Here is a 15,113-nt window from a genome sequence, read left to right as displayed (position 1 = left end):
CTTTTTTTTACTTTCAGAAAATAGTTTTCATACTTGCAAATCGTTTTTTTTTTAACTTGCAGAAAACCTTTTTTTTTTACTTGAATTTCTTTTTTTTCAATAAAATAGATTTTATACTTGCGAATAATTTTTTTTACCTGGAAAAAATATATATTTTTACTTGTGAATTGTTTTTTTTCTATAATTCTATGAAATGTAATGTAAATGTAAAAAAAATAAAACATTAAAAAATTACAAAATTAATTAATTAATTAAAAAAATAAAGAAAGAAAGAAAATGTTTTATTTTTTTACTCGTGATTATTAATTTTTTTAGGAAAATTTATTTTTCTTTACTTCCAAAATTTTTTTTTTTTTTAAGAAAAACTATTTTTTAAATTGCAAATTGTTTTTAATTGAAGAAAATAGTTCTTATACCTGTGAATCGTATTTTTACTTGCAGAAAAGTTTGTTTTACTCGCAAATTGTTTTGTTTTTTTGAAGAAAATAGTTTTAATACTCGCAAATCTGTTTTTTTTTAACTTGCCAATACTTTTTTTTACTTTCAGAAAATAGTTTTCATACTTGCAAATCGTTTTTTTTTTAACTTGCAGAAAACCTTTTTTTTTTACTTGAATTTCTTTTTTTTCTCAATAAAATAGATTTTATACTTGCGAATAATTTTTTTTACCTGGAAAAAATATATATTTTTACTTGTGAATTGTTTTTTTTCTATAATTCTATGAAATGTAATGTAAATGTAAAAAAAATAAAACATTAAAAAATTTAAAAATAAATAAATTAATTAAAAAAATAAATAAAGAAAGAAAATGTTTTATTTTTTTACTCGTGATTATTATTTTTTTTAGGAAAATTTATTTTTCTTTACTTCCAAAATTTTTTTTTTTTTTAAGAAAAACTATTTTTTAAATTGAAAATTGTTTTCATTTGAAGAAAATAGTTTTTATACTTGTGAATCGTATTTTTGCTTGCAGAAAAGTTTGTTTTACTCGCAAATTGTTTTGTTTTTTTGAAGAAAATAGTTTTAATACTCGCAAATCTGTTTTTTTTAACTTGCCAATACTTTTTTTTACTTTCAGAAAATAGTTTACATACTTGCGAATCATTTTTTTTTAACTTGCAGAAAACCTTTTTTTTTTTACTTGAATTTCTTTTTTTTTCAATAAAATAGTTTTTATACTTGCGAATCGTTTTTTTAACTTTCAGAAACCCTTTTTTTACTTGAATTTCTTTTTTTTTTAAGAAAAACTATTTTTAAATTGCAAATTGTTTTTAATTGAAGAAAATAGTTTTTATACTTGTGAATCGTATTTTTACTTGCAGAAAAGTTTGTTTTACTCGCAAATTGTTTTGTTTTTTTGAAGAAAATAGTTTTAATACTCGCAAATCTGTTTTTTTTAACTTGCCAATACTTTTTTTTACTTTCAGAAAATAGTTTTCATACTTGCGAATTGTTTTTTTTTTAACTGGCAGAAAACCTTTTTTTTATAACTTGAATTTCTTTCTTTTTTTTCAATAAAATAGTTTTTATACTTGCGAATCGTTTTTTTTAAACTTTCAGAAACCCTTTTTTTACCTGAATTTCTTTTTTTTTTAGGAAAAACTATTTTTTAAATTGCAAATTGTTTTTAATTGAAGAAAATAGTTTTTATACCTGTGAATCGTATTTTTACTTGCAAAAAAGTTAGTTTTACTCGCGAATTGTTTTGTTTTTTTGAAGAAAATAGTTTTTATACTCGCAAATCTGTTTTTTTTAACTTGCCAATACTTTTTTTTACTTTCAGAAAATAGTTTTCATACTTGCGAATCGTTTTTTTTTTAACTTGCAGAAAACCTTTTTTTTTTACTTGAATTTCTTTTTTTTCAATAAAATAGTTTTTATACTTGCGAACAATTTTTTTTACCTGGAAAAAATAAATATTTTTACTTGTGAATTGTTTTTTTGCTATAAAATGTAATGTAAATGTAAAAAAAAAATAATAATAAAAAAAATAATAAAATAAATAATTACATTTCAAAAATAAATAAAGAAAGAAAATGTTTACATTTTTTACTCATGATTATTAATTTTTTTAGGAAAATGTATATTTCTTTATTTCCGAAAAAACAATTTTTTTTTTTAAGAAAAACTTTTTTTTAAATTGCAAATTGTTGTGCGTGAGTAAACAAAAAATAATTTTTGTGTGTTTGTGGAGGTTTGGCAGTAATTACCCTCCATGTTAATGTTTTGGGAGCTCGGTCATCCTGAGGGTTTCAGCAGTCACACATTGACGCCCCTGCTTATCCTCTCCAGAACACTTCTCATTGGCACGTTTATTAACGATATCTATTTGCAGATATGAAGATTGGCACAATTAAAGGCAATGAAAAGAATCCCGTTCCTTCTCCTCTTTGTTGTCGACGCCGTTTCGACTTCCTTATCGTGTGTTTTCGCCGTCGTTAAGGAGTGGAGTTTCAATAGCAACACTTTTGACCACACACTCTTGACTTTAATCTCACTCCTGATTTGGCCCCATCCAGCTCTTTGTCCTTCACTCCCTGGTTTTTCCTGTCAGCTCCTTAGACAGAAACTCGGAGAGCAAGTCCTCTCATGCGGGACTTTGACCCCCGGTCTTAGCGGCCCGGGAAGGTGTTTGCTTAAGACCCAGGACAGAAACAAGAAGACAGTGGCATCTTGTGCAGACATTACAGATATCTGCCCTTTCCTGTTGCTTTAAACAACTGCACTTCCCATCAGCCACCTGGCCTCCCTCCTCTCTCTGTTTCACGCACACACACTTCGTACCTGTCCAAGCTCCACCTTCATCTCCTCTCATGCTTGCAGCCACCGGCCCGTGTTTGCTTAGTGCCCCGCTGTACCGGTCTCTCATGGAGGTGGACTCAGAGCAACACTGGTAGCTATCCCTCCTTCTTCCTCCTCTCTCTTTCCATCCATCCATCCATCCATCCTTCACTCGAGCTTTTGAGTTGCATCTTTTACTTTTTTTCGTCAAATGTTTGCGGACCTTTTTAGTGACGCTGCCGTTGTGAGTGAGTGAGTCATCTCTTCCCATACATGTGCAAAATAACATGGCGGCTTTGCTATATCGGAGCCGTCACACTTCACTCGCCGCGTTGCAAAAGAGCTCGGTGGGAATAATACCTCGTGTCGGATGTAGACAACACACAACGCCTTTATTTGTATTGAAATTCAATGACAGCAAAAATGAAGTACAAAGCAAACTATTCGAAAATGAACAATTATTCTCAACAAACGAGTATGAACATAACCTCAGAGAAAATCTAACGTTTGTATGCACGTACAACACTTAAGACCTTGAGCATATCAGTAAGTGGAATTACAGTATTAAGTGTGCGAGAATCGCAATTCTCATTCATCTCCATTCTAAATCCATCTCATTAAAAAGTAGAGAAGTCCGATAATGGCTTTTTTTTTGCCGATATTCCGATATTGTCCAACTCTTGATTACCGATTCCGATATCAAGCGATAATGTGGTGGAATGAACACATTATTATGCCTAATTTTGTTGTGATGCATTAAACAATGTAACAAGGTTTTCCAAAATAAATCAACTCATTTATACACCTATATCTCTATGTCCTTCATACTGACAGCCATCAGACTGTATAATGCATATGTTCCTTTTGACTGTACATGTACTGTAAATGTATAATGTATTTATGTTATTCACTTGTGAATAATGCTGTATAATAGACTGTATTTATATTATTCACATGTGAATAATACTGTATAATAGACTGTATTTATATTATTCACATGTGAATAATGCTGTATGGTAGACTGTATTTATATTATTCACATGTGAATAATGCTGTATAATAGACTGTATTTATATCATTCACATGTGAATAATGCTGTATAATAGACTGTATTTATATTATTCACATGTGAATAATGCTGTATAATAGACTGTATTTATATTATTCACATGTGAATAATGCTGTATAACAGACTGTATTTATGTTATTCACATGTGAATAATGCTGTATAATAGACTGTAGTTAAATTATTCACATGTGAATAATGCTGTATAATAGACTGTATTTATGTTATTCACATGTGAATAATGCTGTATAATAGACTGTATTTATGTTATTCACATGTGAATAATGCTGTATAATAGACTGTATTTATATTATTCACATGTGAATAATGCTGTATAATAGACTGTATTTATATTATTCACATGTGAATAATGCTGTATAATAGACTGTATTTATATTATTCACATGTGAATAATGCTGTATAATAGACTGTATTTATATTATTCACATGTGAATAATGCTGTATAATAGACTGTATTTATGTTATTCACTTGTGAATAATGCTGTATAATAGACCGTATTTATATTATTCACATGTGAATAATGCTGTATAATAGACTGTATTTATATTATTCACATGTAAATAATGCTGTATAATAGACTGTATTTATATTATTCACATGTGAATAATGCTGTATAATAGACTGTATTTATATTATTCACATGTGAATAATGCTGTATAATAGACTGTATTTATATTATTCACATGTGAATAATGCTGTATAATAGACTGTATTTATATTATTCACATGTGAATAATGCTGTATGGTAGACTGTATTTATATTATTCACATGTGAATAATGCTGTATAATAGACTGTATTTATATCATTCACATGTGAATAATGCTGTATAATAGACTGTATTTATATTATTCACATGTGAATAATGCTGTATAACAGACTGTATTTATGTTATTCACATGTGAATAATGCTGTATAATAGACTGTAGTTAAATTATTCACATGTGAATAATGCTGTATAATAGACTGTATTTATGTTATTCACATGTGAATAATGCTGTATAATAGACTGTATTTATGTTATTCACATGTGAATAATGCTGTATAATAGACTGTATTTATATTATTCACATGTGAATAATGCTGTATAATAGACTGTATTTATATTATTCACATGTGAATAATGCTGTATAATAGACTGTATTTATATTATTCACATGTGAATAATGCTGTATAATAGACTGTATTTATATTATTCACATGTGAATAATGCTGTATAATAGACTGTATTTATGTTATTCACTTGTGAATAATGCTGTATAATAGACCGTATTTATATTATTCACATGTGAATAATGCTGTATAATAGACTGTATTTATATTATTCACATGTAAATAATGCTGTATAATAGACTGTATTTATATTATTCACATGTGAATAATGCTGTATAATAGACTGTATTTATATTATTCACATGTGAATAATGCTGTATAATAGACTGTATTTATATTATTCACATGTGAATAATGCTGTATAATAGACTGTATTTATATTATTCACATGTGAATAATGCTGTATAATAGACTGTATTTAAATTATTCACATGTGAATAATGCTGTATAATAGACTGTATTTATATTATTCACATGTGAATAATGCTGTATAATAGACTGTATTTATATTATTCACATGTGAATAATACTGTATAATAGACTGTATTAATATTATTCACATGTGAATAATGCTGTATAATAGACTGTATTTATATTATTCACATGTGAATAATACTGTATAATAGACTTTATTTATATTATTCACATGTGAATAACGCTGTATAATAGACTGTATTTATATTATTCACATGTGAATAATGCTGTATGGTAGACTGTATTTATATTATTCACATGTGAATAATGCTGTATAATAGACTGTATTTATATCATTCACATGTGAATAATGCTGTATAATAGACTGTATTTATATTATTCACATGTGAATAATGCTGTATAATAGACTGTATTTATATTATTCACATGTGAATAATACTGTATAATAGACTGTATTTATATTATTCACATGTGAATAATACTGTATAATAGACTGTATTTATATTATTCACATGTGAATTATACTGTATAATAGACTGTATTTATATTATTCACATGTGAATAATGCTGTATAATAGACTGTATTTATATTATTCACACGTGAATAATGCTGTATAATAGACTGTATTTATATTATTCACATGTGAATAATGCTGTATAATAGACTGTATTTATAATATTCACATGTGAATAATGCTGTATAATAGACTTTATTTATATTATTCACATGTGAATAATGCTGTATAATAGACTGTATTTACTGTATATTATTCACATGTGAATAATGTTGTATAATATACTACTTCTATTATTCACATGTGAATAATGCTGTATAATAGACTGTATTTATATTATTCACATGTGAATAATGCTGTATAATTGACTGTATTTATATTATTGACATGTAAGTAATGCTATATAATAGACTGTATTTATATTATTCACCTGTGAATAATGCTGTATAATAGACTGTATTTATGTTATTCACATGTGAATAATGCTGTATAATAGACTGTATTTATATTATTCACATGTGAATAATGCTGTATAATAGACTGTATTTATATTATTCACATGTGAATAATGCTGTATAATAGACCGTATTTATATTATTCACATGTGAATAATGCTGTATAATAGACTTTATTTATATTATTCACATGTGAATAACGCTGTATAATAGACTGTATTTATATTATTCACATGTGAATAATACTGTATAATAGACTTTATTTATATTATTCACATGTGAATAACGCTGTATAATAGACTGTATTTATGTTATTCACATGTGAATAATGCTGTATAATAGACTGTATTTATATTATTCACATGTGAATAATGCTGTATAATAGACTGTATTTATATTATTCACATGTGAATAATACTGTATAATAGACTTTATTTATATTATTCACATGTGAATAACGCTGTATAATAGACTGTATTTATATTATTCACATGGGAATAATGCTGTATGGTAGACTGTATTTATATTATTCACATGTGAAGAATGCTGTATAATAGACTGTATTTATGTTATTCACATGTGAATAATGCTGTATAATAGACTGTATTTATATTATTCACATGTGAATAATGCTGTATAATAGACTGTATTTATGTTATTCACATGTGAATAATGCTGTATAATAGACTGTATTTATGTTATTCACATGTGAATAATGCTGTATAATAGACTGTATTTATATTATTCACATGTGAATAATGCTGTTTAATAGACCGTATTTATATTATTCACTTGTGAATAATGCTGTATAATAGACTGTATTTATGTTATTCACATGTGAATAATGCTGTATCGTAGACTGTATTTATGTTATTCACATGTGAATAATGCTGTATAATAGACTTTATTTATATTATTCACATGTGAATAATGCTGTATGGTAGACTGTATTTATATTATTCACATGTGAATAATACTGTACAATAGACTTTATTTATATTATTCACATGTGAATAACGCTGTATAATAGACTGTATTTATATTATTCACATGTGAATAATGCTGTATGGTAGACTGTATTTATATTATTCACATGTGAATAATGCTGTATAATAGACTGTATTTATGTTATTCACATGTGAATAATGCTGTATAATAGACTGTATTTATATTATTCACATGTGAATAATGCTGTATAATAGACTGTATTTATGTTATTCACATGTGAATAATGCTGTATAATAGACTGTATTTATGTTATTCACATGTGAATAATGCTGTATAATAGACTGTATTTATATTATTCACATGTGAATAATGCTGTATAATAGACTGTATTTATATTATTCACATGTGAATAATGCTGTATAATAGACCGTATTTATATTATTCACATGTGAATAATGCTGTATAATAGACTGTATTTATATTATTCACATGTGAATAATGCTGTATAATAGACTGTATTTATATTATTCACATGTGAATAATGCTGTATAATAGACTGTATTTATATTATTCACATGTGAATAATGCTGTATAATAGACTGTATTTATATTATTTACATGTGAATAATGCTGTATGGTAGACTGTATTTATATTATTCACATGTGAATAATGATGTATAATAGACTGTATTTATATTATTCACATGTGAATAATGCTGTATAATAGACTGTAATTATATTATTCACATGTGAATAATGCTGTATAATAGACTGTATTTATATTATTCACATGTGAATAATACTGTATAATAGACTGTATTAATATTATTCACATGTGAATAATGCTGTATAATAGACTGTATTTATATTATTCACATGTGAATAATACTGTATAATAGACTTTATTTATATTATTCACATGTGAATAACGCTGTATAATAGACTGTATTTATATTATTCACATGTGAATAATGCTGTATAATAGACTGTATTAATATTATTCACATGTGAATAATGCTGTATAATAGACTGTATTTATATTATTCACATGTGAATAATACTGTATAATAGACTTTATTTATATTATTCACATGTGAATAACGCTGTATAATAGACTGTATTTATATTATTCACATGTAAATAATGCTGTATAATAGACTGTATTTATATTATTCACATGTGAATAATACTGTATAATAGACTGTATTTATATTATTCACATGTGAATAATGCTGTATAATAGACTGTATTTATATTATTCACATGTGAATAATGCTGTATAATAGACTGTATTTATGTTATTCACATGTGAATAATGCTGTATAATAGACTTTATTTATATTATTCACATGTGAATAATGCTGTATAATAGACTGTATTTATATTATTCACATGTGAATAATGCTGTATGGTAGACTGTATTTATATTATTCACATGTGAATAATGCTGTATAATAGACTGTATTTATGTTATTCACATGTGAATAATGCTGTATAATAGACTGTATTTATATTAATCACATGTGAATAATGCTGTATAATAGACTGTATTTATGTTATTCACATGTGAATAATGCTGTATAATAGACTGTATTTATGTTATTCACATGTGAATAACGCTGTATAATAGACTGTATTTATATAATTCACATGTGAATAATGCTGTCTAATAGACTGTATTTATATTATTCACATGTAAAAAATACCTAAGTGTTTATTGTCTATTGTGAGCGAACTGTGGTGCAGAATTTCCCCCAGGGATCAATAAAGTACTTTCTATTCTATTCTATTCTATTCTATCTAATTTCTCTGCCTTCTTGTTTTTAAATGCACTGCTTGCCTATCTGTTTTATCCAGTGCTTTCATGTTTTTATTTCTATTGTATCTATGTTTTATCTAGTGTTTATCTAGTCTTTTTCATGTTTTTATTTCTATTTTAATTTTCTATTATATATCCTAACTTTCTATTTTTATTTTTTTACCTTTTTTTATTATTATTTTTTTAAACTTTGTAGCACTTTGATATTTTAACAAATGTAAAGTGCGTTACAAATGTAATTCATTGTTATTATTATTTATACACACGTACACATTGGCCCCCCCACACACATTTTTTTCTCTCAATTTGGCCCCCAGCTCTTTCCTAGATCTCCATTGTTGTTTTAACTGAACACACACAAACTTAACATGACTAGTAGCAAGTTTAGGCCGTTATGTCAGGTTTATGACGAGGAAAAAGCTTTATCTATCTTGTCACGGATGCCAAGCCGCGTGTCATTGGGGCGTTTATGGCAAAGTCCGGACCGTGCTTGTAAAAAGCTTCTAGAACAACACGTCATGAGGTGCACCCGTCCATATAAACTCAGCTGTGACTCTTTAACCAGGCCAGATTAGCCAATTCACTCATTCATAACCTTTAACCTTCCTTCTACTGTTTCAATGACTTTGTGGCCCCTCTTCAATCAGTGTGTGTGTGTGTGTGTGTGTGTGTGTGTGTGTGTGTGTTTGTTCTTGTATTTCTACTCTTCTTGAGACATGAAGACGTAAAAAAAGTATCTTCCATATGAGGAGGTGTGAACAAGTGATGACATAAATCATGGTCCCAATAACATTGCATCTGATAGAGAATTTTTCACATTGACTGTGTGTCGCTTTTAAAAGTGCTCCCCCTATGGTCAACATATGAAATAACAAGTGTGTGTGAGAAATTGAAATGCGACCCCTTTGGCCAAAATTAATTATAAATAAATAAATATGTATATAGAGACATGCTGTGATAACTTTAAGTAAATCATGAAGATTAAAAAACAATTACAAACAAAAAATTAAATAAAAAGGTAAATGAACTAAATTTTTTCTCACAATGTGTCGACTTTTTTCTTATAAAATTGGAAACAATTTCTCATTATTTCTGTTTTTGTAATATTGCAATATTTTCTGGTAAAATTAGTAAATTTTTTATGTAAAATTATTTATTTTTAATGCAAAATGGTGACATTTGACATACACAATTCCGACTTTTATCACAATATTGCCAATTGTAAAATGATTGCATGTTTTTGAGTAAAATGTTGACTTTTGTCATAATTTTGCCGAGTGAAATTCAGAATATTATTATAACACTGCCAACATTTTGAAGTTTTCTTATAAAATTGTGACTTTTGTCGAGAAAAATTACGACTCTTATCATAAAATTGCCAACATTTTAAGTATATTCTGGTAAAATATACTGTTATTGAGTAAAATTCCAACTTTTATCATAATATTGCACAAATGTAAAATTTTGACTTGCGTTGAGTAAAATTAAGACTTTTATTATAATACTGACAACATTTTACGTTTTTCTTGTAAAATAGTGAAAACATTTTTGAGTAAAATCATGACTTTTGTCATAATTTTGCCAAGTAAAATTCCGATTATTATTATAAAATTGCCAGAATGTTAATGTTGTCTTATTAAATTGTGTCTTTGGTCGAGTAAAATTACGACTCTTTTCATAGAATTGCCAAAATTGTAAGCTTTTCTTGTAAAAGTGCGACTGTTATTGAGTAAAATTCCAACTTTTATCATAATATTGCACAAATGTTCAGTTTTTCTTGTAAAATTTTGACTTGCGTTGAGTAAAATTAAGACGTTTATCATAATACTGCCAAAATTCTAAGTTTTTCTTGTGAAATTGTGACCCTTTTCTTGTGAAATTCCAACTAATTTTTCATAACAAACTTTTTTATATTCGCACAGTATGTATATATTATTAATGTTGTAAATACACTTCTTTATATATCTAGAAAGGCTGGTCCTAAAGAGGTAGGCATTTTTCACAAGGCTCAAGAAGGTAACAAATACAAGAATGCGTGTGTGTGTGGGTGTGTGTGCGTGTGTTTTTTTGTATTTCTACTCTTCTTGAGACATGAAGACGTAAAAAAAGTATCTTCCATATGAGGAGGTGTGAACAAGTGATGACATAAATCATGGTCCCAATAACATTGCATCTAATAGAGAATTTTTCACATTGACTGTGTGTCGCTTTTAAAAGTGCTCCCCCTCTGGTCAACATATGAAATAACAAGTGTGTGTAAGAAATTGAAATGCGCCCCCTTTGGCCCAAAATTAATACAAAAAATAAAATAAATACGTATATAGAGACATGCTGTAATAACTTGAAGTAAATAATGAAGTTTAAAAACCAATTACAACAAACAAAAAATAAAAAATAAAAATAACTACAAGCAGTCTTTTACTCAAAATGTGTCGACTTTTTTCTTATAAAATTGGGAACAATTTCTCATATTCTTTCTGTTTCTGTAATATTGCAATATTTTCTTGTAAAATTATTACTTTTTTTTATGTAGAATTATTACTTTTTAATGCAAAATGGTGACAATTGTCATATAAAATTCAGACTTTTATCACAATACTGCCCATTTTTTTTGTTATTGTTGTAAAATAGTGAATTTTTTTTTGAGTAAAATCATGACTTTTGTCATAATTTTGCCAAGTAAAATTCCGATTATTATTATAAAATTGCCAGAATGTTAAAGTTGTCTTATTAAATTGTGACTTTCGTCGAGTAAAATTACGACTCTTTTCATAGAATTGCCAAAATTGTAAGCTTTTCTTGTAAAAGTGCGACTGTTATTGAGTAAAATTCCAACTTTTATCATAATATTGCACAAATGTTCAGTTTTTCTTGTAAAATTTTGACTTGCGTTGAGTAAAATTAAGACGTTTATCATAATACTGCCAAAATTCTAAGTTTTTCTTGTGAAATTGTGACCCTTTTCTTGTGAAATTCCAACTCATTTTTCATAACAAACTTTTTTATATTCGCACAGTATGTATATATTATTAATGTTGTAAATACACTTCTTTATATATCTAGAAAGGCTGGTCCTAAAGAGGTAGGCATTTTTCACAAGGCTCAAGAAGGTAACAAATACAAGAATGTGTGTGGGTGTGTGTGTGTGTGTGGGTGTGTGTGTGTGTGTGTGTTCTTGTATTTCTACTCTTCTTGAGACATGAAGACGTAAAAAAGTATCTTCCATATGAGGAGGTGTGAACAAGTGATGACATAAATCATGGTCCCAATAACATTGCATCTAATAGAGAATTTTTCACATTGACTGTGTGTCGCTTTTAAAAGTGCTCCCCCTCTGGTCAACATATGAAATAACAAGTGTGTGAGAGAAATTGAAATGCGCCCCCTTTGGCCAAAATTAATACAAAAAATAAAATAAATACGTATATAGAGACATACTGTAATAACTTGAAGTAAATAATGAAGTTTAAAAACCAATTACAACAAACAAAAAATAAAAAAATAACTACAAGCAGTCTTTTTCTCAAAATGTGTCGACTTTTTTCTTATAAAATTGGGAACAATTTCTCATATTCTTTCTGTTTCTGTAATATTGCAATATTTTCTTGTAAAATTATTACTTTTTTTTATGTAGAATTATTACTTTTTAATGCAAAATGGTGACAATTGTCATATAAAATTCAGACTTTTATCACAATACTGCCCATTTTTTTTGTTATTCTTGTAAAATAGTGAAAAAAATTTTGAGTAAAATCATGACTTTTGTCATAATTTTGCCAAGTAAAATTCCGATTATTATTATAAAATTGCCAGAATGTTAAAGTTGTCTTATTAAATTGTGACTTTGGTCGAGTAAAATTACGACTCTTTTCATAGAATTGCCAAAATTGTAAGCTTTTCTTGTAAAAGTGCGACTGTTATTGAGTAAAATTCCAACTTTTATCATAATATTGCACAAATGTTCAGTTTTTCTTGTAAAATTTTGACTTGCGTTGAGTAAAATTAAGACGTTTATCATAATACTGCCAAAATTCTAAGTTTTTCTTGTGAAATTGTGACCCTTTTCTTGTGAAATTCCAACTCATTTTTCATAACAAACTTTTTTATATTCGCACAGCATGTATGTATTATTAATGTTGTAAATACACTTCTTTATATATCTAGAAAGGCTGGTCCTAAAGAGGTAGGCATTTTTCCACAAGGCTCAAGAAGGTAACAAATACAAGAATGTGTGTGTGTGTGTGTGTGTGTGTGTGTGTGTGTGTGTGTGTGTGTGTGTGTGTGTGTGTTCTTGTATTTCTACTCTTCTTGAGACATGAAGACGTAAAAAAAATATCTTCCATATGAGGAGGTGTGAACAAGTGATGACATAAATCATGGTCCCAATAACATTGCATCTGATAGAGAATTTTTCACATTGACTGTGTGTCGCTTTTAAAAGTGCTCCCCCTCTGGTCAACATATGAAATAACAAGTGTGTGTAAGAAATTGAAATGCGCCCCCTTTGGCCCAAAATTAATACAAAAAATAAAATAAATACGTATATAGAGACATACTGTAATAACTTGAAGTAAATAATGAAGTTTAAAAACCAATTACAACAAACAAAAAATAAAAAATAACTACAAGCAGTCTTTTTCTCAAAATGTGTCGACTTTTTTCTTATAAAATTGGGAACAATTTCTCATATTCTTTCTGTTTCTGTAATATTGCAATATTTTCTTGTAAAATTATTACTTTTTTTTATGTAGAATTATTACTTTTTAATGCAAAATGGTGACAATTGTCATATAAAATTCAGACTTTTATCACAATACTGCCCATTTTTTTTGTTATTGTTGTAAAATAGTGAATTTTTTTTTGAGTAAAATCATGACTTTTGTCATAATTTTGCCAAGTAAAATTCCGATTATTATTATAAAATTGCCAGAATGTTAATGTTGTCTTATTTAATTGTGACTTTGGTCGAGTAAAATTATGACTCTTTTCATAGAATTGCCAAAATTGTAAGCTTTTCTTGTAAAAGTGCGACTGTTATTGAGTAAAATTCCAACTTTTATCATAATATTGCACAAATGTTCAGTTTTTCTTGTAAAATTTTGACTTGCGTTGAGTAAAATTAAGACGTTTATCATAATACTGCCAAAATTCTAAGTTTTTCTTGTGAAATTGTGACCCTTTTCTTGTGAAATTCCAACTCATTTTTCATAACAAACTTTTTTATATTCGCACAGTATGTATATATTATTAATGTTGTAAATACACTTCTTTATATATCTAGAAAGGCTGGTCCTAAAGAGGTAGGCATTTTTCACAAGGCTCAAGAAGGTAACAAATACAAGAATGTGTGTGTGTGTGTGTGTGTGTGTGTGGGTGGGTGTGTGTGTGTGTGTGTTTGTTCTTGTATTTCTACTCTTCTTGAGACATGAAGACGTAAAAAAGTATCTTCCATATGAGGAGGTGTGAACAAGTGATGACATAAATCATGGTCCCAATAACATTGCATCTGATAGAAAATTTTTCACATTGACTGTGTGTCGCTTTTAAAAGTGCTCCCCCTCTGGTCAACATATGAAATAACAAGTGTGTGTAAGAAATTGAAATGCGCCCCCTTTGGCCAAAATTAATTTAATATAAATAAATAAATATGTATATAGAGACATGCTGTAATAACTTGAAGTAAATAATGAAGTTTAAAAACCAATTACAACAAACAAAAAATAAAAATAACTACAAGCAGTCTTTGTCTCAAAATGTGTCGACTTTTTTCTTATAAAATTGGGAACAATTTCTCATATTCTTTCTGTTTCTGTAATATTGCAATATTTTCTTGTAAAATTATTACTTTTTTTTTATGTAGAATTATTACTTTTTAATGCAAAATGGTGACAATTGTCATATGAAATTCAGACTTTTATCACAATACTGCCCATTTTTTTTGTTATTGTTGTAAAATAGTG

The 15,113-nt window shown here is 27.5% G+C and overlaps 1 protein-coding gene across 9 annotated transcripts in view; it reads left to right on the top strand.

Moving 5' to 3' along the window:
* rbm47 (RNA binding motif protein 47) overlaps nucleotides 1-15,113 on the top strand; it is a 166,702-nt gene that overhangs the window by 117,033 nt on the left and 34,556 nt on the right. The window contains exon 1 of one of the 9 annotated variants that reach the window (XM_061984426.2): nucleotides 2,019-2,893. The exons of the other annotated variants lie outside the window; for them this stretch is intronic. The gene's annotated coding sequence lies outside the window, so the exon portion shown is untranslated. Of the gene's footprint in view, nucleotides 1-2,018; nucleotides 2,894-15,113 lie in introns of those variants that run through there. 9 annotated transcript variants of the gene reach the window in all.

Source organism: Nerophis lumbriciformis, linkage group LG25, assembly GCF_033978685.3.
Source record: "Nerophis lumbriciformis linkage group LG25, RoL_Nlum_v2.1, whole genome shotgun sequence".
In the NCBI taxonomy this organism is placed as follows: domain Eukaryota; kingdom Metazoa; phylum Chordata; class Actinopteri; order Syngnathiformes; family Syngnathidae; genus Nerophis; species Nerophis lumbriciformis.
Note: the sequence above shows the minus strand (reverse complement) of the source record. Positions and strands in the feature narration are given on the sequence as shown.